The sequence below is a fragment of the Canis aureus genome, chromosome 29, assembly GCF_053574225.1.
Source record: "Canis aureus isolate CA01 chromosome 29, VMU_Caureus_v.1.0, whole genome shotgun sequence".
Lineage (NCBI taxonomy): Eukaryota > Metazoa > Chordata > Mammalia > Carnivora > Canidae > Canis > Canis aureus.
Window position 1 is genome coordinate 18321717 of NC_135639.1, and position 13697 is coordinate 18335413.

Sequence of the window (13697 nt, forward strand, 5' to 3'; positions counted from 1 at the left end):
AGAAATTAGGAGCTACTCCTCCCTAAAAAAATATTAATAACCATGGTATTGGAGATCCTGATTTTGCAGTAGGAGTTCTTGACTCAGAAGGAGTCTAGAGACCTGTATAGCACCCTACCTTACTTTTTCCTAAGTGCTGATTTCAGGCAAATGTAACTGTCCTAGTGCTCAACCTGCTTAGGTGAAATGGACATAATAATACCTACCTGGCTAACCCACAGGACTCTGGCTGGGCCCAAGAAACTGATAGACTTGAAGGTTCATTGAAGTGTTAAGAAGCTGATGTAAGTCCACTCTAAGGTTCCTGTAAATAGATCCCCTTGACTAAAATGAACAGCAATTCAGGAAAACAACCATTTTTTTTTTTTCTCATGGAACAAGTCATGGATTGACTGCTAGTTGCTTTGGCCTTGTGTGAAGGAATTAAATTTTCTTTTATTTAACAAATCTGAATCAAGTTCACATCTTGTGCCAGGCACAGTGGCAGTAGGAATAAAGTGAGAACTTAGTTACAAACCCTGCCATTTAAGAGCTCACAACTTAGTTTGGAAGCTATTATGTAGGACATAATATAGTAAGAACAATCAACATGTCTGCAAAGCGCTCTGGGAGTATGAATGACAGAACAATACAATCTTCCCGGAAACCAGAATAATGGAGGAAAGTTTTGTACTAGACTTTTATTTTTTTTTAATTTTATTTATTTATTCATGAGAGACACACACAGACACAGAGAGAGAGAGAGAGAGAGAGGGAGAGAGGCAGAGACACAAGCAGAGGGAGAAGCAGGCTCCATGCAGGGAGCCCGACGTGGGACTCGATCCCAGGTCTCCAGGATCACACCCTGGGCTGAAGGCGGCACTAAACCACTGAGCCTCCCGGGCTGTCCTAGACTTTTATTTGTTTACTCATTTATTCATTGAGCAAATCTCTTTTGAACCTTGGCTATTTTCAGGCTCTGTGCCCAATGCTGGGAATTCAGCAATGAGCGGGTCAGATGTTTCTGTTCTCAGCAGCTTATAGGGTAATGCATTAACTGAGCATCTTACAATAATACAATTATAAACTATATTAAGTGCACAGTGGTAGTACAGGATAGTTTTGCAAGAGTCCAGTTAGCATGGTGGTCCAGGGATGGAAACTGACCTAGCACAGTGGTTCAAAGTCTTCCTCTAGGAAATAACACCCAGGCTGGCATCTTAAGGATGGATAGGAGTGAGACCATGGGATGAGCAGAAGAAGGGACAGTGTGTGCAAAGGTACCGAGGAATGACAGAGTAGGGTTTGCTAGAAGAACTAAAAGATACTTTGCTGTACAGGAGCAAAAGCCTCACAAAGGTGTCCTAATCTTTCTGAATCTGGATTCATCTTATTTTCTGTCTTGTTCTATCATCTTTTCTCCAGTTACCAGCGAGGGCATCAGTGTCCACCATTTTTTAGACATCTTGCACTCTTTTAGTTATGCTTCCTTTCCTCGGATGTATACGGAGTTCTTTTATTGCACATGTATATTGAGTCATTTCACGGAAAATTGGAGACAAACAGGCAAGATTGGAAAGACCAGGAACTCAGGACATTTTCTCAAGCTACCATGAATGTGACTCAGTTCATGATTTGATTTCTGTTTCTGATTTATAGTTCTAAGTAGACAGACTTTAAGTGGGCTTCCTTGGGTGAGCTATCTGTCCCTGGATCGGTCTCCATGGCAGGGGGTAGCAACACATATAGAGAGTGTCTACCACAGGCAGGTGGTGATCTGAGTGCTTTTGACATGCATCTCATTTAATCCTCAAAGTAGCTCCAACGTAGGTATTAATGTAATCTCCATTTCACACAGGAGAGAGTAAGACACAGTCAGATGAGACCCTTACCAAGGTCACAGCTAGTAAGGAGAGCCTGGCTTTGAATTCCAGGAGTCTGATTATAGACACTGTACTCTTAATCATTGTTCTGTGCAGGGACCATTCCATTATAGACATAGCCATGGTTCCTTTCCTTGTGTTTTCAAGCAGTTTCCAGAAAAGGAGGACTTGTTATGAGCCAAGAAGACACCTCCAGGCTTGTTGACCATAGTTATTCAGTTCAAGTTTAAAATTCCTCTTTTCTTCTTAGACCAGGTCTACCCCAGCTATCAAGGCCACAGCTGAAAATAAAGTACAAAATTCTAGCCAAGTCAGGTGTCTGCACTGAAAGCACACACAGAAATACACAGCAAGCGTGGCAGGCAGACTTTCCTGATGAGATGCAGGTCATTCTCTCACCAGTGGAGATGTAAAAGCACAGCCAAAGGTGGGCTGTAATCTCAGATGCTTCTTGTTCAACTCCATTCTGTAATATCCTCCAGCATTTGTGTTCAGCTTATACTGTATCTGAATGTAGTGCTATCTCACCAACTCCCTTTACGTCTTCCTGAAAGGAACTGTCTTCCTTTTGTCTTTAAATCAGAGCACAGAGAATTCATTATCTTATTAGTTGGGAAGATTTGAGGAGGTCCTTCGGGGATAATAACATTTCTATTTATTTTTTCTGTCCGAGAATGACAAGGATGAAAACACAATTGACTGCAATAAAAGAAGTTTTAAGAGTTTGGTGGAGCTTCCTTAGTCACAAACCTTTTTTTTTTTTTCTTAGGCAATCTTAAGCAGAGGAGTTGGTGAATGGATCCCACTGCCTAGCTCAGGAAGTATGTCAACTACTCCTTTTCCTTTGGAAATTCACAGAGCCTTTAAAAGGAGCTTGGAGGGTATTATGCTGAGTGAAATAAGTCAATCAGAGAAGGACAAACATTATATGGTCTCATTCATTTGGGGAATATAAATAATAGTGAAAGAGAATAGAGGGGAAGGGAGAAGAAATGGGTAGGAAATATCAGAAAGGGAGACAGAACATGGAAGACTCCTAACTCTGGGAAATGAACTAGGGGTGGTGGAAGGGGAGGAGGGCGGGGGGTGGGGTGACTGGGTGGCGGGCACTGAGGGGGGCACTTGACGGGATGAGCACTGGGTGTTATTCTGTATGTTGGCAAATTGAACACCAATAAAAAATAAATTTGTTATTAAAAAAAAAGGGACCTTGGGAGATAACAGGAATCAGAAATGGACGGTGCCTTTAAAGAGTACACTGGTCTGATGTCTATACCTGGTCTAGCAACAGAGAATTGGAAGCAACAAGAGGCATGACCTCAGGAGTGAGGAGAACTTAGTAGCCACTACATGGTAGCAACTCACCACTGTCAAAACACCCAGAAGGAATTAGCAGGACTTTTACAGCATCTGGGAGTTCACATAACTGTAGATGTGGATTAAGTCAGAAAAACAGTTGTAAAGTAAAAAGCTGTATATATTTAATGTATACGGTTTGATGAGTTTGGAGTAAATATACATTAGTAAAACTATCACCATAATCAGTGTCACAAACATATCCTATAAAACTATAAAAGTTTCTTCCCACTCTATTTTTTAAATTGTTTTGTGTGTGATAAGAACACTCAAGTTCTTTCTGATATTTCCCACACATTTCTTCTCTCTTCCCTTATATTCCCTTTCACTATTATTTATATTCCCCAAATGAATGAGAACATATAATGTTTGTCCTTCTCCGACTGACTTACTTCACTCAGCATAATACCCTCCAGTTCCATATCAGAAAGGGAGACAGAACGTAAAGACTGCTAACTCTGGGAAACGAACTAGGGGTGGTAGAAGGGGAGGAGGGCGGGAGGTGGGAGTGAATGGGTGACGGGCACTGGGGGTTATTCTGTATGTTAGTAAATTGAACACCAATAAAAAATAAATTAAAAAAAAAGAACACTCAAGTTCTATTCTCTTTGAAAAAAATTTTTTTTGAAAAAACATTTTTTAAAGATTATTCATTTTTGAGAGAGAGAGAGAGGAAAGAAAGAGAGCAGAGGAGGTGCAAGGGGAGAAAATTTTTTGAGCAGACTCCCTACTGAGTGTGAAGCCCAGCATAGGACTCCATCTCACAACCCTGAGATCATGATCTGAGCCAAAATCAAGTCAGTTCGTTTAGCTGACTAAGCCACCCAGGCACTCCTCTTCAAAAAAATTGAAGTATATAATACAATATTGTTAACTATTGGCATTAGGATGTATAGTAGAGTTCTAGGACTTACTTGTATAAATGAAACTTTGTATTCTCAGATGAATACCTCTTCATTGCCCCCTTCTCCCACACATGGCAACCACCATGCTAGTCTCTGCCCCTATGATTTTGATTATTTTATTTTATTATTTTATTTTATTTTATTTTATTTTATTGACTTTGACAATTTTAGATTCCTCATGTAAGTGGTACCATGTAGTATTTGTCCTTCTCTGGTTTGTTTCATTTAGTATAATGTCCTCCAGGTTCATTCATGGTGCCCCAAATAGCAGGATTTTCTTCTTTTTAAAGGTTTAATAATATTCCACTGTAGTAAATAGTACATTTTCTTTATCCATTTATCCATTAATGGATGGGTAGGTGCTTCCATGTCTTGGCTATTTGAATAGTACTGCATTGAATGTAGAAATGCAGATATCTCTTCCAGTTTCAGTTTCTTTGGATATCTACCCATAAATGAGATTGCTAGAACATATGTTCTATTATTTTAAAAAGAATTAAGTTTTTGATGAACCTCCATACTGTCTTCCATATTGGCTATACTGATTTCCACTAACTGCTTATAAGGGTTCCTTTTCTCTACATCGTCACCAATGAGCATTATCATTTATTCTTGTTATTGGTTATTTGTTTTGTTTGCTTTGATAATAGTCCTCCTAACATATATGATGTGATATTTCATTGTGGTTTTATTTTTTTATTTTTTTATTTTTTTATTTTTTTATTGGTGTTCAATTTACTAACATACAGAATAACACCCAGTGCCCGTCACCCATTCACTCCCACCCCCCGCCCTCCTCCCCTTCTACCACCCCTAGTTCGTTTCCCAGAGTTAGCAGTCTTTATGTTCTGTCTCCCTTTCTGATATTTCCCACACATTTCTTCTCCCTTCCCTTATTTTCCCTTTCACTATTATTTATATTCCCCAAATGAATGAGAACATATAATGTATGTCCTTCTCCGACTGACTTACTTCACTCAGCATAATACCCTCCAGTTCCATCCACGTTGAAGCAAATGGTGGGTATTTGTCATTTCTAATAGCTGAGTAATATTCCATTGTATACATAAACCACATCTTCTTTATCCATTCATCTTTCGTTGGACACCGAGGCTCCTTCCACAGTTTGGCTATCGTGGCCATTGCTGCTAGAAACATCGGGGTGCAGGTGTCCCAGCGTTTCATTGCATTTGTATCTTTGGGGTAAATCCCCAACAGTGCAATTGCTGGGTCGTAGGGCAGGTATATTTTTAACTGTAAAAAAGAAAACCATATCTGGGGGCATCACAATGCCAGATTTCAGGTTGTACTACAAAGCTGTGGTCATCAAGACAGTGTGGTACTGGCACAAAAACAGACACATAGATCAGTGGAACAGAATAGAGAATCCAGAAGTGGACCCTGAACTTTATGGGCAACTAATATTCGATAAAGGAGGAAAGACTATCCATTGGAAGAAAGACAGTCTCTTCAATAAATGGTGCTGGGAAAATTGGACATCCACATGCAGAAGAATGAAACTAGACCACTCTCTTTCACCATACACAAAGATAAACTCAAAATGGATGAAAGATCTAAATGTGAGACAAGATTCCATCAAAATCCTAGAGAAGAACACAGGCAACACCCTTTTTGAACTCGGCCATAGTAACTTCTTGCAAGATACATCCACGAAGGCAAAAGAAACAAAAGCAAAAATGAACTATTGGGACTTCATCAAGATAAGAAGCTTTTGCACAGCAAAGGATACAGTCAACAAAACTCAAAGACAACCTACAGAATGGGAGAAGATATTTGCAAATGACATATCAGATAAAGGGCTAGTTTCCAAGATCTATAAAGAACTTATTAAACTCAACACCAAAGAAACAAACAATCCAATCATGAAATGGGCAAAAGACATGAACAGAAATCTCACAGAAGAAGACATAGACATGGCCAACATGCACATGAGAAAATGCTCTGCATCACTTGCCATCAGGGAAATACAAATCAAAACCACAATGAGATACCACCTCACACCAGTGAGAATGGGAAAAATTAACAAGGCAGGAAACAACAAATGTTGGAGAGGATGTGGAGAAAAGGGAACCCTCTTACACTGTTGGTGGGAATGTGAACTGGTGCAGCCACTGTGGAAAACTGTGTGGAGGTTCCTCAAACAGTCATTGTGGTTTTGATTTGCATTTCCCTGATGATTAGAATTGTTGAGCACTTTTTCAAATACCTGTGATATAGTCCCATTTGTCTATTTTTGCTTTTGTTTCCTGTGCTTTTAGTGTCATTATCAAAGAAATCATTGACAAGGCCAATGTTCAGAAGCTTTTTCTCTACGTTTTCTTCTAGAAATTTTAGTTTGTGTCTTACATTTAATCTTTAATCTACTTGAATTTATTTTTGTGTATGGTATATGATAAGGGTTAAATTTATTTTTTTTTGAATGTGGATATCCAGTTTTCTCAACACCATTTATTAGAGAGCCTAAACTTTCCCTATTGTGTATCTTGGCACCTTTGTCAAAGATCAGTTGACAATATATGTCTGAGTTTATTTCTGGGCTCCCTATTCTATTCCATTGGTCTAGGTGTCTGCATTTATATCAGTATCACACTGTTTTAATTACTGTTGCTTTGTAATAAATACAGAAATCAGAAAGTATAATGCCTCCAGCTTTGTCCTTCTTACTCAAAATTGGTTTGGCTAAAAAAAAAAAAATTGGTTGGCTATTCAGGGTCATTTGTGTTTCACATGAATTGCAGGATTATATATTTCTAGTTCTTAAAAAAAATGCCATTGGGATTTTTATAGGGATTTCATTGAATTGTAGATTGCGTTAGGTAGTATGACATTTTAATAACATTAATTGTTTCCATCCATGAATAGAGGGTATCTTTCCATTTATGTATGTTTTTTAAAATTCCTTTCGTCAATGTTTTATAGTTTTCAGTACAATATTTTTTACCATCTTGGTGAAGTTTATTCCTAAGTATTTTATTCTTTTTGGGGTTATTTTCTTGATTTCCTTTTCAGATAGTTTACAGTTAGTACATAAAAATATAGCTGATTTTCACATGTTAATATTGTAGCCTACAAATTTACTGAATTCATTCCAACAATTTTGGGGGAGTCTTTAGGGCTTTCTACATACAAGATCATGTCATCTGCTAAGAGAAATAACTTCACTTCTTTCTTTCTAGCTTATATACCATTTGTTTCTCTTTTTTTTTTAAGATTTATTTATTTATTTATTCAGAGAGAGAGCGAAGAGAGAGGTAGAGAAGCAGGCTCCATGCAGGAAGCCCGACGTGGGACTCGATCCCGGGTCCCCAGGATCACACCCCGGGCTGCAGGCGGCGCTAAACCGCTGCGCCACCGGGGCTGCCCTATTTCTTTTTTCTTATCTAATTTCTCTGGCTAGGACTTCTAGTACTATGTTGAATATAAGTGGTGGAAGTGGACATCCATCACCTGTTCCAGATTATAGAGGAAAAGCTTTCAGTTTTTCACCATTGAGCAAGATCTTAGCTGTGGGATTTTCAGATATGATCTTATTTGTGTTGAGGAAATTTCCTATTAAACCTATTTCATTGAAAGTTTTTTTTTAAATCATGAATAGATGTTGAATATTGTCAAATGCTTTTTTCTGCATTTATTGAAATGATCATACAATTTTTATCCTTCATTGTGTTAATGTCACATAGGTTTATTTGTGTATGTTGTATCATTCTTGTATCTCAGTGCTAAATCCCATTTGGTCATTATATATGATCCTTTTAATGTGCTGTTTTGTTTTATTGAGGATCTTTGTTTCTATATTAGTTAAGGATAATGACCTGTAATTTTCTTTCTTCCTGTGTCTTTTTCTGGCTTTGGTATTAGTATGATGCTAGCTTTATAAAATGAGTCTGGATGTATTCCTTCTTCTTTCATATTTTGGAAGAGTTTAAAAATTATTGGCATTATTTCTTCTTTAAATATTTCACAGAATTCACCTGTGAAGCCATCTGGTCCTGGGCTTTTCTTTCTTTCGAGGTTTTTGATTGCTGATTTTATCACTTTATTACTTATTTTATCTCCTAACTAGTCTGTTCAGGCTTTTTATTTTTTTCTTGATTCAGTCTTGATAGGTTGTATGTTTCTAGAAATTTATCTCTTCTAGGTTGTTCAATTAATTGGTGTATAATTGTTCATGATAGTTTCTTACGGCTCTTAACATCCTCCCTGCTTCATGGTTTCAGTTGTAATATTTCTTTCATTTATGCTTTTATTTATCTGAGTCTTCTCCTTTATTGGTTAATATAGCTAAGGGTTTATAAATTTTGTTTATCTTTTCAAAAACAACTGAATTTCATCAACTTTTCTGTTGTTTTTCTTTTTTTTATTTTTATTTTTTTTCTCTGTTGTTTTTCTATTCTCAATTTTTTTTCTTTGTCTCAAGATTATTCCATTTTCATTTCTTTAATCCAGTGGTTATTGAAACATGTGTTGTTTAATTTCCATGTGTTTTCAAATTCTCCTGTTTTTTTCTTATGATATTGATTTTTAGTCTTATTCCATATGGTCAGAAAAGACACTTGGGAAGATTTTAATCTTATTAAATTTGTTAAGATTTGTCTTGTGACCTTATGTGTGATCTATCCTGTAGAATGTTCCATGTGTGCTTGAGAAGAATGTGTATTTTGCTGTTGTCAGGTGGAATGTTCTTTATATGGTGCAGTACTGGTTAGGTCTGCTATTTCCTTATTGATATTCTGTCTAGATGCTGTGTTCATTATTGAAAGTGGGCATCAAAATTATTCCCAGTCTCCTGGATTATGGTGTCATTCATCAATCTTGGGAATACAAAAGGAAGAATTTTCAATTTGGAGGAGGAAAGCTATTGTTGTTGCTTGATCAATTTAATTTACTTGTTTATATTTATTCCTTTGCCCAAAGTTTGAGTTTGGCCTTTTACAGTGGTATTGTTAAGGAGGTTTTTATTCTCTACAACATACTTAAAGAAAACACTTGTCATCCTGGGGATGTCTTCTCCTGATGTTTACAAGGCACTGGGAACTGTGTCTCTCTCTGCTTTGCTGAGAGCACTCCAAATGCTCTGAGGGGAGGTTTAACTTCTTATTTCAGTACTTGCTGTTGAGTTGCAATAAATGCATAGGTGGTCTTTTTCCTGAAAAAGTAACTTCCCAATTTCAATCTGAAACATAGTATCCCATGGAGCAGAATCATCAAATTGCAATAGCTTGTCAAGTATGCCAGTATTAAAAATTTCTTTCTCAACCCATAGAATGTTTGTATCATTCTTCTCACTTTTATGTACAATATAAGGAAGCCAAAAATGTTTTCATTCTAAGTGAATAGTCCACAGGGCTTAGATTTCTTTCTCTGCTGCCCATATTCTGGCCTTTTAGTGTCTTTTAGCACATTCAGGGATTTCTGTCATAGCTGGAGAAAGAATCCCAGTACTCAAGTATTACTTTAAGTTAAAAATTTAATTTTGTCTCTAAGATTAACTTATATATTGTAATTACTTGATGGGCTAAATAAGCCTAACAAGAAAGGAATATATACAAAATATAGGTAGCTTTAGCAAACTCATTGACAGAGTGTCAGCTGCAATTTGAAAGAAACATTTTTTTCCCATGCCTTTCTCTTCCTTTCTTCTCCCTTCCTTGGTTTCCTTTCCTTCTCTCTTTCTTTCTCCTGCCTTTTAGGAGTGTGTTAAAAGTGAGTACAACCCTAAATTAAAAGCAGTTTTGAGAAGTTACTGTTAATGTCTTTTTAACAGCTGGCTAAGTTTTAGGATTCCTCTTTTCACTGTGATGGAGATTTACAACAATTAATCCTTGGCCATGTGCTCTCTATTCAGTTCTTTAGAGAAAGATTTCAAAATATGGGGAGAGAAAACTTCTGCTTTTCTAAAGCTAGGCACTCTAAAATTTCCAATGCAGATTCTATGTATGCCATCTTTATCCCAAATTGAGGATTAACATCAGCTCATAAGATGCCAAAGATGAAAGTCAACCCAGATTTGAATCATGCCCTGGTGACTAAGGTAGAGCAGAATTGCGCTCATGCTTTTGGAAACACAGAAAGTCTGTTACTCAGTTTAATAGCCATGGCCATATTCTTGACATGAACTGTATTTCATTTCCAGAGAAGCCTTTAGAAGCAATGCCCTGAAAGAGGGTAAACCACATTTTCTCTATTGACTTGCCATGCTGAATCATGCCTGTGGCAGTAGGGCCCTCCTCACCCTTCCTGCCTGTAAAACCATGTGTTTGAAAGTTTTATTTTTGTATTGACCATATTTTGTATGGACTATTAAGTCATATTATAAACAAAAAGTAAACAACAGAATTATTTTCAAATATATTCCTCCTCTTGATTCTTATTGTTGAACAGGTAGTTCATACAAAAGCTGCAATCACTATGCACTCCGGGTGTACATATTGCCTTTGTTTCCTCTTTTATTTTTTTAAAAAAGATTTTATTTATTTATTCATGAGAGACACACAGAGAGAGAGAGGCAGAGGGAGAAGCAGGCTCCATGCAGGGAGCCAGATGTGAGACTTGATCCCGGAAGTCCAGGATCATGCCCTGAGCTAAAGGCAGATGCTCAACTGCTAAGCCACCCAGACATTCCAGTTTGCTCTTTTAAATAAAACTTAAAATAAAGATTATTTCTTACTGTAAAAATGTCACATGCAATTGCAAAGTGTATACCATGCAAAAAAAAGTACACAAAGAAGAAAGCAAAAATGATGCCATAAGATTGTACTATCTAAAGAAAATGAGTTTTAATATTTTCATGGGCAATAGATTGCATTTAAAAAGTCATCTTGAAGATTAGATGTGGTTGGGTTATGATGTGTAACAATGTGGGAGGGGGGGAAAGAAACAGGCAAGAGCTACCATTAATATTTTCTACAGTCAAGAAGCACCTAAGAGGAGAGCCTGGGTGGCTCAGTTGGTTGAGGTCCAACTCTTGATTTCAACTGAGGTCATGATCTTGGGATGGTGGGATTGAGCCCCATTTTGGGCTCTGTGCTTGGTGGGGAGTCTGTTTGAGATTTTTTCTCTTCCTTTCCCTCTTCCTCCGTGGGCCCTGCTCACTTTCTCTTTCTCTCTCTCTCTCAAATCAATCAATAAATCTTTAAATAAAACAGAAGCAGCAAAGAAACCACATGTTCAGAGGAGAAGGGAGGAAAGTTTAGAGGATACAGTATGTGTCTGTGTGTGCATTTGTGAATAAAAAAAAGCGAGCACTGAGGGTGCTGGAGATGGCTGACAGTATATAAATCTAGACAACACATGGTTAGAACCAGCAAGCAAAGAGATTTTTCTCTTTGGAGAGGGTTCCCAGGCTTGCTGCCATCAGTAACACACAAGACTAACCTGTGTCTACTCAAAAACAATTTAAACATTTTTGAATTGGACTTCCTAATTAAAATTTTAAAGTCTTTTTCTTGAACTGCTAATTAAATTGAATTGAAAATGTCCACGTGGGCTTATCTTCGTGTGTGTGTGTGTGTGTGTGTGTGTGTGTGTGTGTGTGTTTTCTATGACTGAACCAATCAACAGAGATATAGATCTGTTGCTTGGGTCTAATTAATAAAAATAGAGTTCACATAGTTTGCAGCTTATCCCTGGGGAGTAGGACTCAGAGACCCTTCACTCCCCACGAGGTCTCAAGTGTATCTCTTCTGAGTTTTTCAGTGTGAAGAGACCTCTTTTGTGGCTCAGCCCAGATCCTGGGTGTGGAACAGTTGGCCTGGGATGGTTCCTTGAAATCCATAGAGACCAAGAAGCAGAAACCAGCACATTCCCTTGGAATACCAAATAGTTTTGTTTAGCTTTTTTTTTTTTCTTTTCCTTCCCCTATGAGGCCCTGCCTGCCTCACAAGGAACATAATAAACACATCTTAGATTTAATCAATTACAGAGTCTCTGGTCTGTTTGCTGACTATTTTAAATGTATTGAATTTTCTCAGTGGGCAAGGAGGGGGAGCAGTGGCTTATAGCCCAGGATGGATCTTGACTTCTTGCATGAATGTCTCATCCTTTGTTTGTGACAAATCCAGTAAAGATTAGTTTTGTAACTCTGCTGAATGGCTTCTTGCCTGCTAACTGGCCACAGACAATAGTTTGATCACACCAAATCACCATTATAAGAATCATTGCCAATGTTTCCCCTGGATAAATAGCTGCTTTTTGACTAAGCTTGCCTTTCAGGGTAAATGGTTAAAGACCTGCGTGTCTCATGTCATTCACAAGTTAGCAGATAAATAGTCCTATTCAGTAATTTTATTTGCTGATCTACACAGTTATAAATTCACATAAATGAAGGAGACAGTTTTCATTTGCAACCCCCACTTAGCATCTTGTGTTACTGATGTTGCCAGATAAAATAAAATATAACCTCTTTGTTTGGCAAGCATCTAACACCCTCTTGCTCTGGTATTATTTCCTTGTTACTGGTACTGGAGTCACCTTGAAGTCAGAACATTTTTAACTCAGGAGCCAGTTGACCTCCTACAATTGACCTGGTAGAATTGCACTCTTTGAGTGTAGACAGAACTCTGGCAGAGACTAGCATTCATCTGTCTATGTGTGGTTCCCTGCAAAATCCCTTCTACAAGAGTAACTAGATTTGAATTAGGAAAGAATAAGAGCCACTGACCACCAGAGGAGGAAAAGACCGTAAAAAGGTACAATCTTTCCATGTTACAGATGCAGAAAGTTGGTCCAAGAGCAGGAACATTTCTTGCCTAGGGTCACACAATTAATCTAAGTTGGAGCAAAAGAAAAGTCCACATATCAGTCTTTCAAGAAATGTGACTCCCTCCACCACCCTTAACATGACGTCTTTTGGGTTAGGGTGTCAGTTTCCACACAGGATCTATTAAAAAGAAAAGGCTGCTTGAGAGAGAGAAATTTGAATGTCTTGTCCTTCCACTTAAGCAATTAACAAAAGTTTCTTTATCTGGGAAATTACCAATGACAGCTCAGCCAAAAAAAATTATGTGGAATCTCTCTAACTTCTGTTGAAGTTGGACTCGTCCCAAACTTCTGAGACTAAAGCCAAGAGAATAAACCAAACCCTGGGAGCTATGCCCTTGCCCAGCACTTCCCTTGCTTGTCTGGGAGTCTTCCTCCATTCCTGGAACATTTGACATTTTTTGAGCAAACTCCCCACCCCCTTTTGGACTTTTTCTGTGTAATGATCCCTTTGCCTCCCTAATAACCCTCTTCTGATTTCTCTTCTTTGCAAATAAGGTCTTCCCCCTAACTTGTGTTTAATCCTGATCTTGACAAGGTATGTTTGGGAGAAACTCAGCAGCTCAGTACCTCATCAGCCCAGCTGCTGGACCCATACTGACCTTGTGCCCAACTTTAATGACATTTATGGTGACCAAGTCTCTGACTGATGGATGGAGAACAATGAGATAGTAGCAACTACCTCTTAAAGGGTTCAAATTCAGAGCTTAGCCTCACTCAGGATTTCCCTCCACAGGAAATTCTGTGGCTAGAGAACTGGGTGTGCCTGTCTACCTGGCCAAGTCCACCCACAGCT

General features: G+C 38.0%; 1 long non-coding RNA gene across 7 annotated transcripts in view; it reads left to right on the top strand.

Annotated features, from left to right (window-relative positions):
• Window positions 1-13697, top strand: part of LOC144300794 (uncharacterized) — a 340674-nt gene that overhangs the window by 197318 nt on the left and 129659 nt on the right. For 3 of the 7 annotated variants that reach the window (XR_013367572.1, XR_013367575.1, XR_013367573.1), the window contains one exon: window positions 2632-2938. The exons of 2 other annotated variants lie outside the window; for them this stretch is intronic. This is a non-coding gene — a long non-coding RNA (uncharacterized LOC144300794). Of the gene's footprint in view, window positions 1-2631; window positions 2940-13697 lie in introns of those variants that run through there. 2 more of the 7 variants (XR_013367577.1, XR_013367576.1) reach the window with 1 other exon arrangement.